Source organism: Lathyrus oleraceus, chromosome 4 (assembly GCF_024323335.1).
Source record: "Lathyrus oleraceus cultivar Zhongwan6 chromosome 4, CAAS_Psat_ZW6_1.0, whole genome shotgun sequence".
In the NCBI taxonomy this organism is placed as follows: domain Eukaryota; kingdom Viridiplantae; phylum Streptophyta; class Magnoliopsida; order Fabales; family Fabaceae; genus Lathyrus; species Lathyrus oleraceus.
This window is the reverse complement of record NC_066582.1, coordinates 354239192-354256685: the sequence shown is the minus strand read 5'-3', so window position 1 is coordinate 354256685 and position 17494 is coordinate 354239192. Positions and strand designations below refer to the sequence as shown.

Sequence of the window (17494 nt, the reverse complement as noted above, 5' to 3'; positions counted from 1 at the left end):
TTTCTTAAGCTTTGCAAGGAATTGAAAACTCTCAGAGGAAAGGATCTTTTCGGCAAGTCTGCTGCCGAACTCTGCTTGGTTCCTAATGTGAAGATCCTAGTGAAATTCAAGGTCCCTGACTTTGAAAAATACAAGGGAAATACCTGCCCTCTCAGCCACCTGGTCATGTATGCCAGGAAGATGTCGACTCAGACCGACAACGACCAATTGCTCATCCACTACTTTCAGGATAGTCTGTCCGGTGCCGCTCTGCGTTGGTACATGGGTCTAGACATGGCGAACATGCGATCCTTCAACGATCTTGGCGAGGCCTTCGTCAAGCAGTACAAGTACAATATGGATATGGCTCCTGATAGGGATCAATTGAGGGCCATGTCCCAGAAGGACAAGGAAACGTTCAAAGAGTACGCCCAGAGGTGGCGAGAGTTAGCAGCATATATCGTGCCTCCGCTAGAAGAGAAAGAGATGACTAAGATCTTTTTGAAGACCTTATGTTCTTTTTATTATGAGCGGATGATTGCTAGCGCTCCTTCTGACTTCACCGAGATGGTGAATATGGGGATGCGTCTAGAAGAAGGGGTTAGAGAAGGACGTCTGACCAGAGAAGAAGGCTCTTCTGCCAAACGTTATGGGATGTTTGCAAAGAAGAAAGATGGAGAGGCACATGTTGTGACCTCCCATGGGAAACCAAGAAGACCCTATGTGAGGAGGAAGACCGTGCGTCCCGCCGGTAACCAGCACCAGGTGGCTCATATAGCACCGGTTTTCAGAGACAATCAACAGTACCAGCAACATCATAATAATCAGCAACCACATCCGCAAGATCAACAACAACAACACCGTCCGCAGCAGCAGGCCTACCAGCCTCGAAACTGTAATCAAACCAGCACGAGTTACGAGAGGAAAAGGGTCACCTTCGATCCTATTCCAATGACATATGCAAAATTATATCCCTCTTTGATAGAGAGGAAGTTGATTACTCCGCGAGACCCACCGGCTATACCTGCTAACCCCCAGTGGTGGTACAAGCCTGAATTACACTGTGTTTATCATTCTGGTGCTCCCGGCCATGACATGGAGAATTGTTACCCTTTGAAGACCAAGGTTCAAGACCTTGTGAGGTGTGGCATTCTGTGTTTCGAAGACGTAGGTCATAATGTGAAGAAGAACCCATTGCCCGAGCATGGGAAATCTGTCATCATGGTCCAGGGCTGCCCTGGCAAATACAAAGTCAAATATGTCAGTCATATTCGACAATCGCTGCTCGAGATGCATTGTTTGCTGTGTGATTATAGTCATTATGTGCATGACCACGATATATGCCGAGTTTGTTCTGTCAATCAAAGAGGTTGTCGCCAAGTGCGCAAAGATGTTCAGGAAATGTTGGATGAAGGAGTTATTGAGATCCTTCAAAACAGAAATGTTGACGAAGATGCTGATGAGGTCAACGTAATTTCTCCAGTATTCCGAATCCCCGAACCTGTTATCATCAAGTATGATGGTAGCAAGCAGAAGGTTTCTCCTACATTAACCATCAAGCCAGCCGGACCAATACCATACTCTTCTGAAAAGGCGATTCCATATCGCTACAATGCAGTCGCGGTAGAAGGTGGGAAAGAGGTGTCCTTGCCATCTTCCTCTGTTGTTAACATTGCGGATGTTAGTGGTTTGACCCACAACGGTCGTGTGTTTTCAGCACCCTCAAAGCCCCAAGCTAGTACTGATTTTGTTGAACGCCCGATTGGGAATGCTGTGAGCACTCTAAATTCGGCACCTGTTGTTAAGCCCTCCTCTACATTGGGAAATCCTACTTTTGTTGGCCCAAGTGGCAATATAAAAGAAGATTGTGATGAGATGCTGAAGCTCATCAAGAGAAGCGAGTACAATATTGTAGACCAGTTCCTACAAACGCCATCCAAAATATCGGTGTTATCATTGCTTTTGAATTCAGAACCGCATCGAGAGGCTCTATAGAAGGTTTTGGATGTGGCGTACGTAGATCATGATGTCATGATAGAGCAATTTGATAGCATTGTTGCAAACATTACTGCTTGTAACAATTTGAGTTTTTGTGACTCTGATCTCCCCGAGGAGGGAAGGGACCACAACTTGGCATTACATATATCTATGGCTTGCAAAGACGACGCCATGTCCAATGTGCTGGTGGACACTGGGTCATCATTAAACGTATTTCCAAAATCCACTCTCTCGAAACTGTCATATCAAGGGCCTCCCATGAGGCAGAGTGGAGTAGTTGTGAAGGCTTTCGATGGGTCTCGCAAAACTATGATTGGGGAAGTTGATCTCCCAGTGAAAATCGGACCGAGTGAAATCCAGATTACCTTCCAGTTTATGGACATTCACCCATCGTATAGCTGTCTCTTAGGCACACCATGGATTCACGAGGCAGGCGCCGTGACATCCACCCTACACCAGAAACTGAAATTTGTGAAGAATAAGAAACTGGTGGTGGTAGGGGGAGAAAAGGCTCTCCTGGTTAGCCACTTGTCTTCCTTCTCATACATAGATGCTGAGGATGAAGTTGGAACTCCTTTCCAAGCTTTATCTATTGCTGAGCCTATTGAGAAGAGAACTCCTTCATTTTCTTCCTATACAGATGCAAAGTTGGCCATTGAGTGTGGTGCAACTGCTGGTTTAGGGAAAATGATTGAGCTAGAAGACAACAAGTCTCGGGCTGGCATAGGTTATTCGTCCGGGGTTTTCAACGCGCAAGGGCTATTCAAGAGTGGAGGGTTCATCCACACCAGTCAGAGCGAGGAAGCTGCTGCCATTCTGGAAGAGGACGAAGAGGATTCTGGCAACTTCGTCATCCCTGGGGGAATCTGCAATAATTGGGTCGCTGTGGATATTCCAACAGTTATCCATAAGTCGAAGTAATGTTCATTGTGTTTAAAAACCCTCCTCGCATGCCAAAAGGAAGAGTGATGACATTGTTGGCGCATAAACACAATGATATTTTCATTCAATAGATTCATGTTAAATGTTTGTTTTTCCAATTATTTTCCCTTTTTGCTTTTTGCATGAAATTGGTGATCACATTAAACCTAAAAATAAAATAAAATCAATCTTTTCATCTGCATAATTATTGCCTTGTTTGAATTCTAAAGCTTTTCATATCCAAAATCATTATGCAGGTTGATCAAACCTATTGAACATAATGACCCAACACCATCTCCCAACTTTGAATTCCCTGTATTTGAGGCACAAGAAGATGATGTTGAAGAGCTTCCTGACGAGATTACCCGTTTACTTGAGCATGAAGAGAAGATCATTCAGCCGCATCTTGAGAATCTGGAAAAAGTCAACTTGGGGTCTGAAGATTGTGTGCGAGAGGTGAAGATTGGGGCACTCCTGGAAGAGTCTGTTAAGAAGGGGTTGATCGAATTGCTACGAGAATAAGTATGATGTCTTCACCTGGTCATATGAAGACATGCCTGGTCTAGATACAGACAATATGCAACATTTCTTACCCTTGAATCATGAGTGCGTGTCTGTGAAGCAGAAGCTCAGAAGAACTCATCCTGATATGGCAGTAAAGATCAAAGAGGAAGTACATAAGCAAATTGATGCGGGTTTCTGGTGACTTCTACATATCCTCAATGGGTGGCCAATATTGTGCCCGTGCCTAAGAAGGACGGAAAAGTCCGAATGTGTGTGGACTATAGAGACTTGACCACCTTGTTTCATGATATGATGCACAAGGAGATCGAGGTATATGTTGATGATATGATCGCCAAGTCAAGAACGGAAGTTGAACATGTAAAGCACTTGTTGAAGCTTTTTCAGTGTTTGAGGAAGTACAAGCTTCATCTAAATCCCAACAAGTGTACATTTGGAGTCTGTTCCGGCAAGTTATTGGGCTTTATTGTCAGTGAAAGAGGTATTGAGGTTGATCCTGCAAAGGTCAAAGCAATACAAGAGATGCCTGCGCCCAAAACTGAGAAGCAAGTCCGAGGTTTTCTTGGCCGCTTGAATTATATTCATATCCCACATGACTGCCACATGTGCGCCGATATTCAAGCTCCTCCGGAAAGATCAGTCCCATGATTGGACCGTGGATTGCCAAAAAGCTTTCGACAGTATTAAAGAGTATTTGTCTGAACCTCTGATCCTGTCTCCGCCCGTGGAAGGTAGACCTTTGATCATGTATCTGACTGTTCTGGAAGACTCAATGGGTTGTGTCCTTGGTCAACAAGACGAGTCAGGGAAGAAAGAATATGTTATTTACTACCTGAGCAAGAAGTTCATTGATTGTGAGTCTCGATACTCATTGCTTGAGAAGACATGCTGTGATTTGGCTTGGGCTGCTAAGCGCTTACGCCAGTATATGATAAATCATACGACTTGGTTGATATCCAGAATGGATCCAATCAAGTGCATCTTCGAGAAGCCTGCTTTAACAGGGAGGATTTTCCGTTGGCAGATGTTGTTATCTGAGTACGACATTGAGTATCGAGCTCAGAAGGCTATTAAAAGTAGTATCTTGGCTAACCACTTGGCACATCAGCCGATCGAGGATTATCAATCAGTTCAGTATGATTTTCCGGATGAGGAGATTCTGTATTTGAAAATAAAAGATTGCGATGAGCCTACACTCGATGAAGGGCCAGAGCCTGGTTCCAGATGGAGTATGGTGTTTGATGGCGTTGTAAATCAGTATGGAAATGGTATTGGGGCAATGATTATTACTCCTCAGGGCACACATATTCCTTTTACAGCAAGGCTAACTTTTAAATGCACGAATAATATGGCTGAGTATGAAGCTTGTATTATGGAATTGGAGGAATGCATTGATCTAAGGATCAAGCATCTTGATGTTTATGGTGATTCGACCCTCGTTGTTAATCAGATTAAGGGTGAATGGGAAACGAATCAGCCTGGTCTCATTCCATATAGGGATTATGCGAGGAGGATTTCAACGTTCTTTACTGAGGTTGACTTCCATCATATTCCTCGAGATGAGAATCAGATGGCAGACGCTCTTGCTACACTTGCTTCGATGATTGTGGTTAAACTTTGGAATGAAGTTCCCAATATCACCGTGATACGCCTGGACATACCAGCTCATGTATTCGTAGTAGAAGAGGTAAAAGATGATAAGCCATGGTATTATGACATCAAGTGCTTCCTTCAGAACCAGGTTTACCCGCCTAGGGCATCTGTGAAAGATAGGAAAACTTTGAGGAGATTATCAGGATGTTTTTACCTCAATGGCAATGTGCTTTATAAGATAAATTTTGACATGGTGCTGCTCAGATGCGTGGATAGACACGAAGTAGACCTGTTGATGACTGAGGTCCACGAGGGTTCATTTGGTACTCATTCCAATGGACATGCCATGGCTAGAAAGATGTTCAGAACAGGCTACTATTGGCTGACAATGGAGTCTAACTGCAGCAAATATGTGAAGAAATGCCATAAGTGTCAGATTTATGGGGATAAGATTCATATTCCCCCGACACTTTTGAATGTGATCTCATCACCTTGGCCTTTCTCAATGTGGGGAATTGACATGATTGGCATGATAGAACCGAAAGCGTCCAACGGACACAGATTTCTTCTTGTAGCAATTAATTACTTCACCATGTGGGTTGAAGCGGCATCGTATGCAAATGTGACCAGGCAGGTGGTCGTGAAGTTTATCAAGAATCAACTCATATGCCGTTATGGTGTGCCAGATAAGATCATTATTGATAAAGGATCTAACTTGAACAACAAAATGATGAAAGAGATGTGTAATGAGTTCAAGATCGCGCATCATAATTCTTCTCCTTACAGACCTAGATGAATGGGGTTGTTGAGGCTGCTAATAAGAATATCAAGAAGATTATCCAGAATATGGTTGTCACGTATAAGGATTGGCATGAGATGTTGCCATTTGCTTTACATGGATATCGCACATCTTTCCGCACTTCAACAGGGGCAACCCCTTTCTCTCTTGTTTATGGCATGGAGGTTGTACTCCCAGTAGAGGTGGAGATCCCATCAATGAGAGTCTTGATGGAGGCCAAGTTGACTGATGCTGAATGGGTTCAGAGTCGTTATGACCAGCTGAACTTGATAGAAAAGAAGAGATTGACTGCCATGTGCCATGGTCAGTTATATCAACAAAGAATGAAGAAAGCCTTTGATAAGAAGGTCAAGCCTCGTGTGTTCCAAGAAGGTGACCTTGTGCTCAAGAAAGTCTTGTTTTTCGCGCCCGATTCCAGGGGCAAGTGGACTCCAAACTATGAAGGTCCATATGTTGTTAAGAGAGCATTTTCAGGTGGTGCTTTGATACTTACAACTATGGATGGGGAGGATTTCACTCATCCTGTGAATTCAGATGCAGTCAAGAAATACTTCGCCTAAAATAAAAACAGAATAGCTCGCTAAGTTGAAAACCCAAAAGGGCGGCTTAGGCAAAAATGAGCGTCTCGATGGATTGAAAACCCGAAAGGGCGGCTTAGGCAAAAATGAGCGTCTCGATGGATTGAAAACCCGAAAGGGCGGTCCAGGAAAAAGTTAGAGACCTAAAAAAAATGAATATATGTATCCCGCTAGATTGAGTACCTCACCCTGGGGCAATCTAGGAAAAATTAGGGATTTGGCAAGTAACTGCATCCTGACAAGTCTTTGTTATACAACTGTCATCCGTCAGAGATTCTTGCTCATTCGTCATCAACCGAAGCTTCAAATACATCGGATTCAGAATTGGTGGAGAAATGGTCATTATGTTCAATGTAGCCCTTTTCCAATATATATCACCAATTTCAAATTTGTAAAGATCTATGGAGTCTTGCCATTTGCAGACTACCATTCCATCAAATAAATTTGAGCCTTTTATCCAATTATTTGCACTCTTATTTGTTTCTATTCGATAAATGTTTTGCATGTTTTAATTGAGAAAATATCATTGTTTTGAAGAAACGAATTTTTCATAACTTGTTTTTTAAACAAAGTGAACATTCACAACGACGAAAAGATACTTAGGAGATCCTCAGTGCTCTCCCAAAGATGGTAGAATCTCTAACAGGGTAAGACATTTGTTCATATTCCCGGCATGACTGTATCTTCTTCCTCCGGAGCCTTTTGTGGTTTATCCTACTGAGTGGAATGCTTGTTGAGGTATTCACCACTCTCCCCTTCAGCGGAGTAGCGACCTTTCCTCCTCAGCAGATGTGATCTCCTTGGTGGGTACGGTACTTGGTGGTTGATCCCCAGAATCCCTTTATCCCTAGGATAGATTTCCTAGTAGAATTGCTTATGTGGCGGATTTTTATCTGTGCAATAAGCTCCTGTCCCCAGCTGGAATGATTAATGATTCGTCCCCTGCAGTGATTTTGTTGCTTCTTGGTTTCTCTTGCCCTCGTCACATTGGATACTCTCCGTGGAATCTGGCTTTCTCTCTTGAGATGTAGTACCGGATGTTTGTGTGCTTATTTCTTTGAAGCTGTTTGTGTTAGAAATGTCTGTTTGTTAGCATTCATCATACATAAACCACGCATGTGTGCATATAACTTTCAAACATTCGGATATTCATATTGCATTCTTGGCCATATATCTTTGTTTCTTATTCACTGCTAGTTGGTAGTACATTCCACAAGCAGATGTCGGCGTCTGATCCCTCAATATCGAGTCAGCCCATTAAGCAGAAAGTATTCATCTTTCCTTCCGCATTCCCCACTGAGTTATATCCTCGTGGACGACGGTTGTTTTTGCTTCCTCCTAACACATATATTGGGATGGGTTTCCCTATTGAGTTATATCCTCTCTAGGACGAGTCTTGATTTAGTCTGCCTCTTTGGTTTGATCCTAAATTGGCCTTGTTGTGACTGTTTCCTGTGTTTCCCCGTGGTATAAATGAATAATTGCTCAATAATATGTAATTATTCATCTTATCCTCGGCGGAGTCTGTGGCTTTCTACCCTTATACCGGTAGTTGTAAACCCTATTTTCTCCCCTTTGCAGAGTTAACCTTTTTGTTCATCCTAATCGATGACGGTTACTCTTCCGTGGTTTTCTACCCAGTATCCTGTAGATGTAATCCCCTCCTTGACGGTTACCATTATCCAATATTCGGTGTTGATATTCCCTTCTTTTTGGATAATTGCTCTGATTAGGTAGTTTATCCCTAGCAAGCCATCTTTCATATACCGATTGTCGGTAATGTTTGTTGCTCCCCTTGATTGGTCATCATTATGTACCTAGTTTCGGTATCCCGATGCCCTTCTCTCTCGGTCGATCTATCCTTTATTAACGCAGTAACCGGTTGTGGATAATCTTCCATGCGAGTATATTATCTACGTTCTGACAGTAATAGATAATATATCTCATGCACTCTTTGGTCGAAGCCTTTTGCTCTTCCCCAATTGAGTAAGATTCGTATCCCTGTTTTGGAATCGAATGTCCATCCCATAATCGAGTTTGCTTTTTGCCCTCTTTTCAGATGATGAGTGTTTTGGGAATATTCCCCAATTCAGGCTTTGGTTGGTCACCTATTATATGCCCAGTAACCGGCATCCCTGGTGTTCCTTCCTTCTGCTCCCTATTATGACTTTTTGTCACCTGTGGAGTCAGATTTCCCTGAGTCGAAATATACCTTTTTAGGTCTTCCTCAGATGGTTTGGTTGATTGATATCTCTCACCCTTATACCGGTCTTAGATATTCATTCTTCCGGGGTATGTTGTTCTCTCACCCTCATACCGGTGTTCAGATCACACGTCTTTTTGAGCTTATTACCCAGTAACCGGTAATACCTCATCCCGTTGCTTCCCCGGGAGATTTCTGTTGGGATCTTCCTCAGTTGAGTCCTTAGTGGACATCCCCACCTCAGTCCGGATTTTTTATCCGAAGTATCCATCGCGGATAATTTTTTGGATGTATTGGCCTATTCCCCAATACATGCATCTTTGAGTCAGCTCGAGTCCTTCCATTGATTTATTTCATGGATTCTCTCTGTCTCTCTCAGCAAGTCTTAAGTCGTGACCTGCTCACGCATTTTCACGCTTTACTCCCCAGAGTCTCTGTCTCTCTAGTGAGTGTATTACTCCTTTGGATTTTTAGTTTCTCCGAATTTCTTTTTCTTTTGTGGACGCCTATCCCCACAGAGTTTTACCATTTGCATGCATACATCTGGATCATGAGGTCTCTTGGGACAAAAATTCGTCTCTTTGTTATTATTTAAGCCCATTCTACCCCATCGAGACGAAGATTTTAACCTTCACTTCTCCGACTAGAATGACCTTAAATAGGGGCACATGTAAGACCCCAATTGTGTCCCTAAGATCCCTCATGGCATCATAACATTGCACTTGCATTGCCTCAAGGTTCATTAGCATCTTGGTTCCCTTTGCCTTTGGACGGGACCTCTTGTGAGTCGTTTGAGATCACCAAGCATGCTTGAATTGTATATCATTTATTTTGTTATTTTGTTTACTAACTAAAAGCACAAAAATATGTCGCTAACATCTTTTGTTTGTAGCTTGAGTAATCACAAGGTCAAAGGCTTCAAGGAGATCATTGGTACAAAGATATGCCAAGAGGAGATGAAAGCAAGCATGGTAATGGTTCCCAAAGTTCTCATCCATCAAATATGCCTCCCTAGCATCTCAATTCATCATTTTGATCAAAGCAAGTCAAAGGGTTTAAGGTTTGTGCCTCAAGGAAACCCTAATTCATCTGTGCACCACAATGCCTTGCTCATGAAGCAACCTCAGCCCATGATCAAATGCAATCAAGGTAAGTTATTCAATTAATCTTTTCATGCATATTTGAACTTATTTGAGTGTCCTCAATCATGAATTCATCAAGATATGAGTCATGGCCTTGAGAAGTTGATCAGTCAATTCATCTAACTATTTTGAAATGCACTGAGACCTAACTTTTCATGTGTTATTCAAATGGAGATGGTTCCAAAAGCAAATATGTTCTTAAAGACAATATGAACAACTTTCATGTTCATCAAAAATTGATTTGAAGCTTGGAAGGTCATCTCCCATTCCAATACATTATAGGTCATTTTGACTGAAACCCTAATTTTAGGGCAACTTCCCAAGAACATAACTCATTCATTTTTTATGATTTTGAGATGGGATCAAATGAATTGGAAAGCTTAAGATGTCTACTTCAAATGTTATGTTTAACAAAATTTTAAAATTTCAAAGGAAATACATGTGATAATGCAAGACATTATAGGTCATTTTGGGCCAAATGCATTAAAAGGCAAAAAAAGTCCAACTTCAAGTGCCCATAACTTTTTCAGCCAAATTCCAAATGATGCAAAATTAAAGTCCATTTTGATTGTCTTGAAAATATCTACAACTTTTATGTTAGAGGTTTTTTCATTTGAGGCTTGCAGCATAGAAACAGAAGGGCTTGAACATTGGCCAAATTTAGAAACATTGCCTTTGCATGTTTTGCACCTTGCACTTTAAACTCCAATTTCACCAATTTCCACACTTCAAATGGATTTTTGCCCAACATAAGAATTGTTCCTTACATCAAAATCTTTCCAACCATTACTCACATGCCTATGTTTGGATTTTGTAAATGGGACTTTCGAAGAAGGGAACATTTAGGTCCAAATATGGAATTCCCATGAAATCTTGATACACAAGCAAATGCCATTCAAATTACACGTCCAATTCAACTTGGTTTGTGTTCAGCATTCATTTGCATCAGCTTTTGGGCCTCACATGCGCCTGTACAGGCCCATGCATGGAGGACCCAATTCTCATGCACACGAGTATTGCCTTGCATTGCTTCAAGCTCAGCTATAAATACATGCTCCTCTTCATTCAATTCTCAACCTAATGGCGCCTAAGATGCTGCACAACTGAATCCATAACCATTACCAAAGAAGCTATTTCACTTTTCTTCAAAATTTTCAGATCCAAAATTCAACTACATCTGGTTGAATCCTTGGATCTAGAGCTTCTAAACCTTCATCCTTCAGCTCATTGATCTTCTATTTTGGCAAAGCAAGCAAGGAATCGAGCTCAAATCTCCAGAATTCACGTTTGTTCTCCATCTGGTATTTTCTTCGACACTCATCATATATTGATCCATTTCTCTGGCCAATGTGTTTTTTGAAGTCCTGACTTGAGAGGCAAGCTAGTGGTAGCTTCAATTTTGTTTTTCTTTGATCTGCATTTTTCATACCTAAATCTTCCACCTTAGATTTCTCAACCTATAGGAATCTTGAGTGTGATTCAAGGTTACAGGGGTGATGTACATCACCCGAGCTTCATTTTGGTATAAGGATCGTGCAAAATGGTGAAGGTTTGAAAACCTGCAAATCTGGCCGGAATTTGGAAGCTCACCAGAGAAGAAGGTGGCTCCGGTGGCCGTCCATTGCTAGTTTGAATTTGGATCGTTGGATCTCATTTCCAGATTCAATCCCAACCTTTAGATGTTATGACTTTTGTTTAATCAGCGTGTGGTTGCATTGACCTAGACTCACCATGAGCGCGCGCTTTAGGACCATCCGATTGGCCACGTCAATTAATGAACGTGATCCAACGCTTCCTGATTTTCCACATTTTTTATTTTCTGATTTTATTTTCTTTATTTCCTTTTATTTCAAAAATTCATATCTCTTTTATTATTGGTCCAAAAATTATGGGACCAATTGCATTAGTCTCCAAATAAATTCTAGTGTCTGATTCTGATTTTTAATTTTTTTTATTTTGTCATTTGATATTTTTTTTGAATTTTCTCTTTTCTGGTTGTTTTTAATTCATTTTAAATAGTTTTTGATATTCAAAAAATACAAAAATATTTTCCTAACCTATTTGAATGATGATGAATCTATGAAAAATATTCTCATCAATTTTTTAATTGATTTGAGATTTATTTGAGATTTTAGTTCAATTAGGTTATTTTTATTCATTTTTAATTGATTAAAAATAGTTTCTGACTTTTAAAAATGCTGAAATTTTTTGTCAAACTTTGTTTGACCTTGTTGAACTTGGGATAAATTACTTGGACCTTTCAAGGTTGATTTGAAGTAATTTTGAAGTTTGACCTTTCTTTTATTTTTAATTCAAGTTTAATTTTAAATATTTAAAAATGCAAAAAATATTTTGTTCATTTCTTGACTTCCAATCTTCATCCCACTTCTATTTTTGATTGTTTGACTTTGACTTTCAATGTTATTGGTCAACATATGATGATTGGTACACTGTACTTCATTTAATGCATTTGTATTTTTTCCATTTTTATTTCCATTATTCATCTCCTTCTTCTTCTTTTTTTTTCTTTTTCTTTTTGATCAATGAGTTGAAGGTTGATAAGTTAGCATTGATTAGGGAGACTTAATCTTCCTTAACCCAAATCTAATTCATCTTGATCAATAGATCAAGTGAATGGCTTTGCATTAAGGATAAGTTGTTTCCTAAATCATGCAAAAGGCTTAAACCAATACAAGATCAATTCTCTTCCTCTTTTGGGCATGGCAAGTTGTTGGAACTTGGTTCACTAACCAAGACATCTAACTTATGTTGTTGCCCACATTATTATTGACCGGCCTCAGATAGTTGTGACTTCTATATAAGTCCAATTATGATTGCTTAACATAGCGCTAAATTTGCCTAATAGCACACTAACTATTAACTACTAACAATTAACATTTATTTAATGCACTTTACTTTTATGCAATTTACATTCTTGCACATATTATTCATTTGCTTTTTCCCTTTGCTCATTTGAGCACATGTTTATGTTAATGCATTTGCCTTTTGCTCACTTGAGCACATAAATGTGTATATATTATTGTGCTTGTGTTTTGTTTTGATTGTTGAGAACCAAACGCAAAGAATTGGACAAAATGGACTTAGATTTTAGGACCTTACCCAAGCAAAAATGGAATTGGAAGAGCAACTAGGCATTGAGCCTCTAGAGTGCTATAAATGTCAAAGAGCAACTAGGCCTCCTGCCTTTAGAATGCTTAAAGCTTAAGGATGAACATTAAAAGGACCAACCTCTAAACTCACTCTTGTCCATTCTTGATTTGTTTCATAAAACTCTTTGATGTGTGTGTTCTTGTGCTAGGGATTCCACCTTCATTCAAAGTTGAGGAACCATTGTAATGTTCATCCAAAGTGGAAGAGACAAGATGCATTGAAGATCTCTTAAGAGACTTGTGTGATGAATGCTTGGGTTTATGTTTATGTGATTGCTTATTCCAAGGTGTCGCAGCCTGAAAAATACAGAAGGTGCGAAAAAAAAAACCGGCGAGAAAGAAATGACAGAAGAGTCGCCACCGTGCGTTATTTATCCCAAAGGAGGGAAAGGAAACGCTCGAAGTAAACCTGGAGAAAGGAAAGGAAAAGACAAGGTCTCGCAACCAAATCTTGGGTTCGGGAGTCGATTATGCGAAGGGAAGGTATTAGCACCCCTACGCATCCGTAGTACTCTACGGGATCCACTCTTGTTGTTTCTTGTCTAAAGGGTGTGAGTTTATCTAATGTACTATTTACTAAAAGAAAGGGTCAAAGAAAATGACTCGCACGGATGTCGCATCCACTGCATACGTATCTCATCTGGAATGAGAATCAGAGTCTTCGTAGCTCGGCTACCTATGGGTGAAAGGGATGTGTGCTCGCTAAGACGTCGCGTCTTATGCCTACGTATCTCATCGGGAATGAGAATCAGAGCAAAACGTAGTTCAGCTAACTACGGGAACAAAGGTCTCGATTGCAACTAAGGGCAAGAGAAAGGGAAGGTCTCGATCGCAACGAGGGCGAGAGAAAGGATCGCAACGAGGGCGAAGGCAAACAAGGATTAGTTGTTAGTCGTTAGTCAAACTCGACAAGACGTCGCATCTTGTGCCTACGTATCTCATCTGAACATGAGAATCAGAGTTGCCGTAGTTCGGCTACATAGGGATTGCCATCTGAACATGGCACCTACACACAAAAAGGTGGCAAACATGGAGCCCGACTGCCAATCACTGGACTTACATCAGCATCCGAACCAAAAAACACACAAAAGGGCAAACGTGGAGCCTGACTGCCAATCACTGGACTTACATCAGCATCTGAACCGAAACACACACAAAAGGGCAAACGTGGAGCCCGACTGCCAATCACTGGACTTACATCAGCATCCGAACCGAAACACGCACAAAAAGAAAAAGAAAGGTGCCCGGAGTGGTCTCGCACGACCACCTGCCTACATACCTCGTCTGGAACAAGGATCAGGGCGATGTAGTTCCCCTTCATAGGGGTTGCCATCTGAACATGGACTTACAAAGGAGGACACCAGTTGTGTCAGAAGAGAGTGGGCGATGTGTTCACGTCCTAGCAGTAGGTGTCGCAGCTCGCTGAATCGAGTCTTAGGCAGTTACCTCTTTGCAATAGGACGGACTACATGCCACAGGATCGGAGACGCTCGGAAAGGTCTAGAAGTGGGGGAAGCTCTGCCCTAGTGTTGTCATGCAATATGTACTTAAATGTTAGGATTTACGAATGGGAATATCTACCTAATGTTAGCATGCAAAGGAAATGGGGATTCTAACTATGTTATCATACAAAAGGATATGGGAATCCTACCTATGTTATCATACAAAGGGTTCTATCTAATGGGTGCTACCTAATCGGAACAAGAATCGACGAATGGAGCGAGGAGAAGTGTTAGGGATAAGGGTAGATGGCGATGCATGAAGCAATCGACTTACAAGGTTGATGGCGATGCATAAAGCAATCGACTTACAAGGTTGATGGCGATGCATAAAGCAATCGACTTACAAAAGGGTGGATGAACACGTGCTGGTTCTGTTAGGTTTTGAAAAAAATGATTACTCGACGTTGGATCGAGGTTTTGGTCTTGTTTTGAAATGGTTATCGAATGTTCATTTAATTCTTGTATTAACAGATGAATGAAGAATGAAAGAATATTATACATTTCATGGGAGAGGGATACATTTGTTATGAATGGGGATTCAAAGTATTGGAATAATTAAATCGGGTCCAAACAATAAATAATGCAATGTATGAGTGTAAGTGCAAAGGAACCGGCTCATTGTAAGGAGGCCCAAGAGTAAGCCATGTGAAGAAAATAACACAACAAGTTATATTTACAACACACTTAAAAATTAAATCGAAAAAAAAGGGTAAAATCGGGATTTGCACGGATGGAAATTGAGGGACACACAAAACCTAAATAATGTGCTCAAAGCCGGTTTGCACATATTGACAACAATTGAAATGTCATATGCGATTAATCGAAACGCGGCGAAATACTATCAATATATCGATAAAAATAATCATGGATAAATAACAAGAAAATTGTCAAATCCATAAATTAAAAATCAATGTTTAACATTAAAATCAACAAGTGTTTTAAAAAAAATAGAAAGTATGTTAAAATGAAAAAAAGCTGAAAACCAAGGATTGAACCCCCAACCTAAGGTTTAACAAACAACATTTCTACCACTGGGCTAGAACTATTTTATTATTCAAATATTGCCTGCATTACTATAAATATAATAAACAGACGCTGAATATAATTAAATAACAAACATAACAGTAGCAATAACAGTAACAGTAGCAGCAGTATATGAAACGAAGATTTAACGTAAAAGAAAAAAAATCAAATGATGCACATGAAAACAACACACGGAAAAAAGGAGAGTTCGAGCATGAGTTACCGAAATACCAAGGTTGCCACCGCTTTGCGTTGTTGTTGCTGCCGGTAACGGAACTCGGTAACGGAACTGAGTTGAATGCTGATGTTGTTGCCGGAAGAACGTCGAGTTGTGATATGACGGTTCCGGTTGTAACCTTTATGGTTGCAACAAGGGTGGCGGAGGAGAGCTTAAGGGATTAGTGGTTTTTTACAGCTGAAGCGTGGAGTATTGAGGGTTATTTTTCTGTGTGAACACTGTTGCAGAGAGAGATATTTCGAAAATCTCTTTCTCCTCTCCTTTGTTGTCGTTTTGAATGGTAGCCGTCAATGTTCTCTTCACAATTAGGGTTTTTTCAGCTCTCCTCCTCTAGTGAACAGTAACGGATCCTCTTATAGTCCCACTGCTAGGGTTTTGAATTGGCAGCTGAGATCAAAAGGATGTCGGACTTGGAAGTGCTTTTGGTGCCGTCAGTTTGTCTACCCTGTTTTGGTGCCTATTCTGAAAAAAGGTAACATGTACGCTGTGAAAATGTTTCATTTTTGTTCCTTGTGAACTTTTACTGCCTTACTGAGTTATTGTGATTTTTTTACTGCAACGAAATTTCTCAACACACTTGAAGAAAAGGAGTGTGTGTAAAATTGATACAAAATGGGCATCCTGTCTACTACTTCAGCAAGCAATGGAGCGGGTAGTGCAACATGGACATGTTCAAAACCATTATGAGAAGGCAAATCATTTGTTTACCATTCTGAAGAAGTACAAGTAATTTGCTAACTATTCCATCCAAGTATGGCGTTAAAATATCAGGTGTACAATTCTCACTGAAGTTGAGTACTGCTGAGGCAGCATGAGCCTATACATGAGGGCGCTGAAAATCACCCATGGCGGCAGCTAGGGCTGGCAACACTCCTGGATGATATTGAACTTACAAATCAGGACCCAAATCAGTAGACAGTTGTCCAATTGCATTAATGGCTGCCCACTTCACACGGGGATGTTGATCGGGAAACGAGTTCCATACCATAGCCACCGCTTGCTCAAAATTTCTTTACCATGACCTTGGAGCATCATTCAGCTATCTGAGCAAGTGCAACTGATGCAGCATGGCGATTTTGCTACTCGGCTGCGGCCAAGTATGTAGGCAATTGTTTGGGATCCCAGATTGCTGCAAAACAGATGTCTTATTCAAGGAATCATCTTGTCTGGCAAAGGAAAACATGGACTGATTCTTGTCTTGGATTTTCCGCAAAGTAGGTGCTTTGAAGGCTATATCAGTTTCATCCAACAACTTAACTAGTGAATCTCCCCATGCATCTAGTTCCAAAGACAAAATGTTAGATATAATGTTGTTTTCTCCGATGTCTGAAGCAACCTTGTTTCCTTAAATGATTCTGGTTACAAATTTGATTTTGATGCTTCAGTTCATGGTTTGATTGGTTTGGATTCTGAAGATAATGAGGTGAATGATGCCCGGATGCTAAATTGTTAGTGCCTTTGCAGAACTATTGTTGATCAAAGTCTTTATTTAGCATATCATCCACAATTATATCTTCCCCAAAAGCTGGTGTGGTTGAATGATCTTTACAATATTCACTATCTTGAGGAAAATGCTTCCCTAGAGAGGAATTGATTGAGTTAGGAGAAAAAAGTAACTTGTCTGAATCCTGAGTGAAATATGAATCTTTAAGATTACTGTTGACGTTAACGGATGATAACTCAGAACATAAGCCATGCACATCCCGATTGGAAACTGCCTTGTTAGTATTCAAATTGTGAGGTCTGCCAGTCTCCAGGAAGCTTGTACTCGTAGAGGGTGCAACCTTATCTTGATCAAAGCCTACGAAAGCTGATGTTTGAGAACT

The 17494-nt window shown here is 40.7% G+C and overlaps 1 pseudogene; it reads left to right on the top strand.

Moving 5' to 3' along the window:
* The window catches only part of LOC127137401 (probable alkaline/neutral invertase B), a 122448-nt pseudogene extending 105327 nt beyond the window's left edge, over positions 1–17121 (top strand).
* The last annotated feature ends 373 nt before the right edge of the window (positions 17122–17494 follow it).